Raw genomic sequence first — 10,835 nt, 5'->3', positions numbered from 1 at the left:
AAATAGGACCATGAGAGGCTCACCATTGACGTGCCAGGTCTCATACACTGTGGGCAGTTCTATTACCTACGTGTCTGAAGGTACATTTATTTTCCTGCTGGAAAGTTGAGGCTGGCCCACAGGGCTCCTACCTCTGGATCCCATATCTGTGCTCTCTGGTACTTCCAGGGAGGAAAGAATTCAGCTTTTGGAGACAGACTGGCTGCCAATCCCAATCAGCCTCTTACCAGTTGGGCTGGTTACTTCACCTCACTAAGCCTCTTTTTTTCCCCCTTTTGAAAAGGGAGTAAGAATTCATACTATTAATTATGGAGTTAAGGATAAATTAACAATGGAGTTAATTGCTAATTATTAAGAGCAATGCCCAATAGAAATACAATGTAAGCACATGTATAATGTTTAATTTTTAGTTCAACAGGTGAAATTACTTTTAATAATATATTTTATATAGCCCAATGTATTAAAAATCTTATTTCAACATGTAATCAACATGAAAGTATTAGTGAGATATTTTACATTCCTTTTTTTTTAATCTTCAAAAGCTGTCATGGATTTTATACTCATAGCACATCTCAATTTGGACTAGCCACATGGTGAGTGTTCAGTAGTCACATGTGGCTGGTGGTACCATATATGGACAGTGCAGGCTTACCCCATAAGATTGTTGGGGGAATAAATAAGAAAGTGTGTGGTTTTTAGTGCTAGAAATTGGGTTATCTGGGATAATAGTAATATGATACTGCTAATACTAACAATTAACATTTACTAGATACCTGTTATGGAGTAGACATGGTGCTAAGCAATCTACATACCTTAGTCCTCACAACAACCCTACGAGGCAGGTACTACTGTTATCTTTATTTTATACACAGGGACACTAGGGGTCGGGGTAGTTAAGGTCACCTGGTCAGTACGTGGCAGAGCCAGGGTTTAAATCCCCAATACAACTTGCATGCCAAACTGTCCTTCATCCTCTTAATCTATTAAGACTTCTCTCACTTAGAAACAAAGGCCCCTCCCTAACTCAAGACGAGTATTATACTCTCCAAAGCTCCTTCCCAAGCTGGCCCCACTGGGTTCAACTCCTTGGGGACAGGACAATAAGACTTATTCCTCTGTGCCCACCATGCCCAGAATCGGGTTTGACCCAATTAGGGGCTGAATCAACATACATTTGCTATTTTGAAAAGTCTGTGGCATCTCAGAATCTCCCTGATACCTCGTATAGAGGAGGTTCTGATCAAATAAATATCGGGACAGGAATTGTTCTTATGATTGGTATGTAATGGCCAGAAGTGCAGTCTGACCCACAGAGCTTGGCCCAGTGCCTGGGTTCACATCAAAGTCATCCATGCCAAAGCTCCAAAGTGCTGTAGTGACTCTTCTGTTACTCTTAGTCCCCTTTCAGGGAAGGTTGGCATTGCAACTTCCTTACAGGATCCCATAATGTGTACACTCCATTTCAGGAGATAGCGAGACTACCAAAGCAAGGTGTCAAGCTGTCCTCTGTCCTGGCGTGGAGTGGAGGATAGATTCAGTGACCTAGAATAGCTGATGACCACCAGGGAGATTTTCCCCTTCAAAGTGTCATTCGCACCCACCCCAGCTTTTCTCCAGAGAATCCTTCAAGTCAATTCTTTTTTTTTTCTTTATTCGAGTATAATTGCTTTACAATGGTGTGTTAGTTTCTGCTGTATAACAAAGTGAATCAACTATACATATACATATATCCCCATATCCCCTCCCTCTTGCGTCTCCCTCCCACCCTCCCTATCCCACCCCTCTAGGTGGTCACAAAGCACCGAGCTAATCTCCCTGTGCTATGCAGCTGCTTCCCACTAGCTATCTATTTTATATTTGGTAGTGTATTTATGTCCATGCCACTCTCTCACCTTGTCCCAGCTTACCCTTCCCCCTCCCCATGTCCTCAAGTCCATTCTCTACATCTGCATCTTTATTTCTGCCCCTAGGTTCTTCAGAACCAATTCTTTTTTTAGATTCCATATATATGTTTTAGCATATGGTATTTGCTAACACATATATATGGAGTCAATTCTTCTTGAAAGCCAAATGCCTCCACTGAAAAGCCTAAATCTACTAGTCATTCACCATGGTGAGAACTTACTAGCTTTCTCTTTACATCCAATATAAATGATGCCAACTGTTTTGATTGGGTGGGAGACAGATCACCAGAGACTAGAGCACTTCCCTGGGCTTGGTGGGCAGGGAGGGAAAGTGGGTGTGGGGAAAGAGAGAGGAGCCCAGAGGAGGAGAGGATGCCAATCACATCCTCCTATTTTATAACCATTCCACCGCCACTTAAATAATTTCGTATGTGCACTTCATGACTTTTTAATTTCTTTTTCTCTAGCTTAATTTTAAGCCATTCAAAGATGGAAACAAGTCCTTCTCTTCATATGAAAGTGCCCAGAGTATGACAAACCCTTAACAGACACTCAATAAAGTTTTACTGAAATAAGGAGTGGTGGCCCAGGGTTGTCGTCGGAAACCAGTCACCGAGAGGTTTCTGTTTGTTTACCTCTCCTGGTAACAATACGCTGGCTTCCCACTAAGGCCTGGGAAGTCAAAGCTTAACAGGGCCATTAAGACTCAGCTCCTTACACACAAAGAACAATCAAATTCTTGAGGAAGAAAACTCCTTCGATGTTAATGAGGCCAACCTCATCCATTAAACCTAGTGGAGGCTGAGTAATAATAACAACAATAATAGCTAAAATATATGTGGTACTTATTTTGGCTCAGATACTTTCTAGCACTTTGTGTATATTAATTTACTTTATTCTCACAACAAAATATAAGGTAGCTCTATTATTATCCCTGCTTCACACATGGGAAATGAGTCGGGGGGGCCATGTCATTATGGACCAGCATTCTGAGGATGCTCTCCTCAGCCTGGGCTAAAATCCAGCTGCTCTTTCTAAGCTCACCACATCTCCTGTTACCATTAGAGGGAAAGTAACTTGCCACAGTCATTCAGGGAGTCACTGGCTCTAAAACCTAGGAGGGCAGAGTTTACATTTCACTCATGTATCCCTCACAGCACCCAGGCAGGGTCTTGCCCATAGGAGTCTGTCAGTTGATGGATGGGAATGTTGATTGATGGACGGACTGTTGATGGACAGATGACAACCAGCCTTGTCCTGCTGCCATGTGTCAGGGTGAGTGGCTTCCCCACCAGGACCCATTCCCAGGTCATTAGCTTGGTCCCCTCAAGAACACTAATATCATTTGTTCTTTACACGGGTTTATGTGATACTCACGTTGACTCTGTCATATGCAAATGAGAGCTTGAATATCCAATCAATTTCATCGCCTGAGTTTCTCAAAACATCCTAGAAAACACAATTACTTGAAACATCACCAGTGACTCAACCAGAAGCACAGTGATCTTCGCGGGTTCAGCGGATTTGATTCTAATGCTTTGGATGATGTTGAGCAGAAATGATACAACCTGAGGCAGAGAACTCTAAATCTAGTTAACCGGAACTCTTTTTGGAAGAAACCATAACCTGACTCAATATTGAGAAAGTTACGCAGTCTTGAGTTTTACAGATACTTCCTTGTTCCTGACTTAAAGCTGGTGGTCACATACCATGGGAAAGATGGGCCCAGGAACACAATTCAGATGTAGATATGACATCTTAGGAGATGAAACCAAGCTCAGACAATTTCCCAGAACAAAGAGACCAGACACTTGGCAACTGCGCTGCTAATTTCATCCCCTGCAGGCAGCCCAGCGAGATAATTCAGGTCTTGAAATTAAACCAGAGAGGAGCTGTTCTTGGATGAAGGAGCAAAAGCATTGATAAGCTTCTTTATTAGCTGCCGCTAATCAAACCTGAGGTAAGATTTACTATTTTACTTACCTTAAGGCTTCCTCTTTTGCAATACTGGGTGACAATGCAGATGTTGGGTGATTCTGTGCAAATACCAAAGAAGGGAACAATGTTTTCATGCCTTAATTCATACATCTGAAAATAATAATGGTAATAATAGCTTATGATTATAATGTGTCTTCTGCCCTAGGGACAATGCTGTGTGCTTTACACACTTTCAGCTATTTTTCACAAAGCCCCTGTGAGATAAGAACTATGACTGCTCCCATTTTACAGATGAGGAAACTGATGCTCAAAAGATAAATTAATGTGTTAAAGATCATACAACTTAATAGTGGCAAAGCTGGGAGGTAAATCCAGGCAGTCTGCCTCCAGCTAATAAACCAGAGGAATGATCAAAGTCCCCCAAAGTAACGGGGATTAACTGAAGAAGTGGACCCCATGAACCTGACTCCCCTGCAAGGACCAGCTTCGAGGGAGACAGATACAGACACAAAGAATGAAGAGGCAGAATTAAGGCCAGGAAGAATTAAAGGCAAAGAACAGGCTAGGAGAGCTCCCAGGATGCAGGTGCCTGGGTCAGGCATAAGGGTCTGAGGTCTAAAGTCTGGGCTCTTTTTGCCCATTGCCCTTTGGGGTGATGGCCACCTGCACCCCAGGTGGGAACAGGCAGCTGGCAGAGGCAAGGCAGAGGGCAGCAAGGCTTTGCCTCCTCCCAGGGCTGGGGGCCTCCCCAGCCGGATTTCCTGCAGCACAGACGGCTTCCTGACCCAGGCTTGCGCTTGGTCACCGACATCACAGATGGCCACATGGTTTCCCTGGAACCGGAGTCAAGGCGGAATGTTCTTAACCCAGGCTGATCCAGAAAAAGCTACGCTCAGAAAGAGCTAGGAAGGGGGGCAGGAAGACTGGCAAGAAACCCACCTACAGAAGGGATCATTGAGCTCCTCGCTGCTCATATCAGCCCTCGGGTGGCCCCGTGCTGTGTCCGGGAGCCCAGCTAGCTGCTCAACACAGGAGACCTCATTTAACAGGCAGCACAGCCCTGCAAGGCTGTGGAGGGGGTGGGGGGTGGGGGGTGATTAGCCCATTTCCAGATGGGATCCCTGAGGTTAGGGAACTAGTTCAAGGTCACACATCTGTAGGTAGTACAGCCAGAATTCGAACATCTGCATGCAGCCACTCTGCCCTCAGAATTACCCGGTAAAGCCCTACTGGGGCATAAAAGAGCTCTTTGCCCTGCTGGTTCTCAACAAAGGAGCTGAAGTCCCCAGAAATCGTCACACTAGATGAGTTACTGTTGTTCCCTCTCGACACAGGTGTGCCTCTCCAGGATGGCTGCGAAACAGGACACGATTCAGTTGCTCTCACTAGGATGACCAAGGACTGATGAGACTATGCCTTTTATAGATGAGGAAAAGTAGCGCCAAGGTTAATAGCAGTTAGTAAATGAGTGTCAGGACTCAAACCCTGATTTCTCTAACCCAAAGTGTGAGTGCTGAACTGCTACCCGCACCACTCTCGTGTCTGTGCCAACATCACAATGTCGTGGTGAAGACTCTGGGGTCAGGCTGCGCAAATTCAAGTGCTGGCTTTGACCCTTAACTAGATGTGTGACCTGATGACACAGTCATTTTCCTCAATGAGCATCTAAGGAGGTGAACTCTCTGTGTAACACCCCCCGTGCCTCCCCAGCACCTAGAGAATATATTTTAAACAGAGGAGCCCTGTTTTTCTAGAAGAGTCTTACTTGGAACCCTAATGTAGAAAACAATAGCTCAAAGCAGAGCTGCTGTAGTTGAAGAGGAAGAGGAAGGCTCAGAATTCCTCCCCACCATCTCTACCTCATTCTATCATTCACCCAAGGCCACACCAGTGAGCCCCAGAATCCCCAGGGACATGAAAAATAATTTACAAATGAACCCCAATCTCCTGGTCATAGCATGTTGAAACCTCCTTGACTTGGTACCTGCCAAGTCACCTTTTTTTTTTGAAAGTCATAATTCATTTATTCAATGAATAGTATATGCAAAGATACCAATAAAAGGAAACATACTATAAACTACAATTTTGAAAATAAAGCCAATATAACAGGAACAAAATACACATAACATGAGAGGAATGTTTGATTGTTGACCCGTCATGCTTTCCTTACTTTTATAATGAACCTAAATGTCTTTAGAACAAAACTGTATACCTTGGTCTAACTTGAGCGCTTTCTAACAAGCAACAACATTCTAGAACACTTTTCTTTTGCTTTGAGGTATTTAAGATTCACACATTTGTTCAAAAACATAAATTCTGATTCAGTAGTTGGTCTGCATATCTTGTTATTCCCTGAATATCATGAGTAACATGTATTCCTGAACAAGTACTATATGAAATTCTAAAATTCTTGATCTTTGACGTAAAATTTATTTCAGTTGTGGGTTTTTAATCACTTGAGATGAAAGCAAAATTCACCCCCTCCCTCCACCTCCCTCCAGGAACAAAGAGCTCTTATTAAAGTATAGAAACTTGGGTCTATCTTTCTACTATAAACAATTCTCACTAACCTTTCTGGGAAGGCAGTAAGTACCCCAGAATAATCAATATATGCTTGCAAAGACTACATCAACAATGAAAACAAAACAAAAGAGGAAAGAAAGAAAAGAGACTTCAAAACTTCAAGCTTAAGATATGCATAAAAGATAGTCATGGCTCTATTTTCTGGAATTATGTAAATGTTACATACTTATCAAATAATGTCATGCTTATTAAATGTGTGTCCAGCTTCACAGCCCTGAGAAGCCCTCAGCATACCCTGTGTTACTTCTCTCCTGGTCACCACTAGCAAACCCACTCTCCCCAGATGTCACCTCTTCTCTGAAGCCTTCATGATGCTGTGACATTCAATCCCTCTACCTGCAGGGTTTCTGCCTCAGCTTGTAGACACCTCCCAGAGCACTTACTTCCCTCGGAAGGCATCCACTTGTGGCGTGCCTTGCACTCTGCTTGGCCTGCAGTAGACAGGCAACGCGTGTGTGTTGAGCAAGTGAATTATATTATCTTAGTTATCAGTAGTTTAAAGGAGTTAATGTGGTTTTGAAAATAACTAAATGCTCCCCAGGAGACAGCTTTAATATTTGAGCAGGATGTATGGGTTCTTCTACCCACCAGGGAACAGGGCTGAAGGGAACTTTAGAAGCCATCTGATCATTTTTAAGTATTCAGAAACTGAGGCTCGGAAATGATGTTCCCAGCAAAAAAAAAGTGGTAGTTCTAGAACGAGAACTCAGGGCCTAAGACTCTCCATTAAGAGCTCACTTTATAAGTGAGTCAGCCTCCGCCCTCACAAGCTCCTAGATCAGGTCCCTTCCACGAATCACCAGAAGTGAGCAGGAAGGTGGATGTCTGGGCCAGGTGTGGCCTCACCTTGTTCTGGGACAGAATGGTGATGTCATCATAATTGATTTGCCGCCAAAGACCTTTATTTTGCCTCTGCAGTTTCCCCCTCTGTGTCCTTAAAATCAGACCTATGATGACAGCCCCCAGGTTGGTAATCAGGAGGGTTACGGTGAAAATCACAGCAGTCACACCTGGAGGGCATATTGTTACTCAGGCCCACCTAAGAGCAGAAGTGAGCACATCAGGGCCCCACCCCGACCCTGCCAAACAGATGGCTCAAAAGCTGCCCAGGCATGGGTCCAAGTTAGGGCACACAGTGTCCACTCAGACCTGTCTTTTCCAGGAATCCTATTGGGCCCCAAGTGCGCGGTCTTCCCACGCCCCTCTGGTTCCCACGGCAACTGCACTCATCTCCTCCTTAAATAGAAACTTCCCTTGTAGAGAAAAAAAGGATGACTTCCAAGACCATCACCACCTTTCATTCAACATTTACTATGTGCTCTCCTTACACTTGTTCTCAGTTATGATCCACCTCATTCCAGGCCTGGGCTCCTAACCACCAGGCAACACTCCCTTGTCCAGACTCTACCTCCATAGAAATGGAATTCCTGAGACTCAGATCTCAGGAGCCAGGTTTCCCCAGGGCAGAGGTTCTCAACAGGGGAGGCCATGACGTTGCCTCTCCAGGGGATATTTGACAATGTCTAGAGACGTTTGGGGCTGTTAGAGCTAAAGGGTGCTGCTGGCATCTAGTGGGTGGGGTGGAGGCCAGGGATGCTGCTAGGCTTCCTACAAAGGCACAGGACAGCCCCTTACACAAAAAGATGATCCCGTCCTAAACATCAATGCTGTTGCCACTGCTGAGAAGCCCTGTTGTAAAGAGTCCTTTCCTACTGCCTTCTCCAGGTGGCCACACTGATCTGCAAAAGCAGGCTCAGTTTCACAGAGCTCATTGGAAAATCCACAGCCATGTCTGTCTTCAGGAAGGGAACCGTGGAGAAATCCCCCATGGGTCTTAAGAAAAAAGAAGACAATTAAAGGTCAGTGCCAACTTGATTTATTCAACTTGTCTCTACCTCAGGTATAGCAGGGGCAACGGAAACACACATGTCATTTGCAAAAAGCAGGCCTTGGTCTCTTCATTCAAACATCTGCTGACCCATCCAGTTTTCCCACCTCACCAAGATTCTTCAAACCTAGCCTACAGGTAATGTAATTCATGAGAGAGCAATATCTTTTTGCTAGGTAGAATAACTGACTCGATCTTTTGTTTTCAACCATGTCACTTCTGATTTAAAAGATGAAGTGTCAATTCCCCAACGTTACTGGACTTTTCTCCCATGTTTGATACAGACAAATCTTGTTATAGAGCATCTTGACATTTCACAGACCAAAACATCACCCCTGCCTGGAGAATGCCTGTTCCTACAATACAGAGAGCCTAGCTGGCCATGCTTGTTTTATTTCTTGGGCCAACCCATTTGGGGACATTAAAATTCCATAAGAGTAGGGGAGAGAAAAGTGTCAAATCAAATCTGAATTGTGGGTGATGGCAGTGGGGGCAAGTAGAAATTGAATTAAGTTTTATGTTCTCATGTAGTTGCTCATTGATTTATAGCTGAGAGAACAGAAACAGAGATTTATTTCCCCCCAGGGATTTCTGGATACTGTGAACCCAGGACAGCATCCAGGTCCTGGTGTCCCCCTTGGCTGTCTGCATGAGTCGGTTTCACTGACGGTGAACCTGACCCTGTAGGAGGCACTGTGCTCCATCATCGCCCAGGGCCAGGGCCTCTCCCTGAGACACTGGGGCTGTGGGACCTGCCCAGCTGGAGCATCAGAGGAGGCCCAGGCCCACATGGAGGTGCAGGTAGGGATGCCATGTTATAAGTGGAACCTGAAGTGGCTGAGCCACACCCACAGTCAAGGGCAAGACCACGTTGAAGGCCCAAAGTCGATCTTTATGAGTTCAGAGAGCAGCAGACAACTTGATTATAGGAGCTGGATCCCCAGCTGGCCTCCCAGCAGAACCACCGGCCCTTCCTCTCCTCCCAGGCCTCTTCCTGTAGCATGAGCTAAGCTTGGGAAAGGCCCTGCCATACCTGATGACTTCCTGATAGCTGTCATAATGGAGAAAAGGAAGAAAGAGGGACCCGTTTTGGGGATTTCTGTAGGTCATAGACCCAGCAATCCATGCGTCTTTCTCCCTGGGAGTCCACAAACACGGGGCCGGTGATTCCTGGAAAGAGAGGCACTTGCACACAGTAAAGGGAACAGAGAGGGGCTTGGGGCTCAAAACGCCAGCCTGCTGAGCTGTATCAGAGGAATGCCCTCCCCAGCAGCTGCTGAAAGCCACCCGTGAGTCTTTTGCCCTTTCAGGAAATCTAAGATGCAGTCAAGAAGGAGAGTGGAAAAAACAGAAGATAGTTCAGAGGTGGTACCCTGGTGGGACTCAAGGGCCACTTGGTTCTGTTAAGCCTAAGCTGGGGAGGACCATCCAGCATTTTAAAAAAAAGAAAAAAAAAGTTAAGCAGTTTCCAGCTAATTTCACATAAAACCCAAGATGTATGCTTCCCAAACAATCAGATATGACCAATGGAGGCCAAATGACATGGCAGCGGTTGGCTGGGGCTGGGGACACTGCCTCTTCCCAGCCGCTGCCATCCTACTCCCCTCACGTTCTCCACGCTGCCAGACCCTGGGACACGAGTCCGCAAGCTTTGTTCTCAGCATGGCCCTTCCTTCCCGGTTTTGGTTTGTGCTCAGGTATTGTGCTCAGACCTGGCCCAGGTGCATTCCTTGTTCTTAGGATGTGCCCTGCCCCCCCCCACACACACACACAAAGGACACATCAGAGATCCCGGAGGAGTAAAGTACAGCAGTTCCACACCCCAAACTAGGACCCAAGGTCTGACCTAGGACTTATGATTTGTTCCCACTGGGGACAGGACACAGCATTAACATTCATAAGCTTCTGCTATGTGCCCAGCACTGAGGGCAGTAGTGATTTCACACATCTAGTCCTGGTTGACCCCACAGAGGAGGCACCATCATCCACTCCTAATAAGCAAGCAGGGCTTGGAGGCACAGACCCCTTGGAGTTTCCAGAGCCAGGAAGACACAGGTCTGTTGGGACCCAAGTGCGTGGTCTTCCCACAGCCCTCGCTGCCTTGTTGTGCCCACTTGCTGGCATCCTGAATGTGGGGCTTGAGCACGGCTCCCTCCCAAGGTCTGCACAGAGAAAGGGCTGCAGCAAATGCAATAACCAGGGTTGAACCAGGAAATAAGTAGATCTGACAGAGGGGATTAAACTGAGAGCAGGAAGACAGACTCCTCCCACTTCATCCCCCTTTTTGAAGCAAATGCTTCAGGGTCAGGAAGAAAAGAAGAAAGGGAAGCAAGTTAATATTTCCACTTAGAAAAGGTGTGGATGGGGTCATTGTGAACTGAATCTATGAATGCCCCAAAGAGCAGGACTTGGCCGTTCTTTTGAAAATTTAGGATGAAGTTTAAGTCTTAATTTATTAAGGGAATGAGAAGCCGAAGAAAAGATAAATAGCTGCCATTTAATGAGCACATACTATGTGCCAA

Source organism: Mesoplodon bidens (assembly GCF_964165515.1).
Source record: "Mesoplodon bidens genome assembly, chromosome: 1".
NCBI lineage: Eukaryota > Metazoa > Chordata > Mammalia > Artiodactyla > Ziphiidae > Mesoplodon > Mesoplodon bidens.
The sequence above is the reverse complement of the archived record's forward strand: the minus strand, read 5'-3'. Positions refer to the sequence as shown.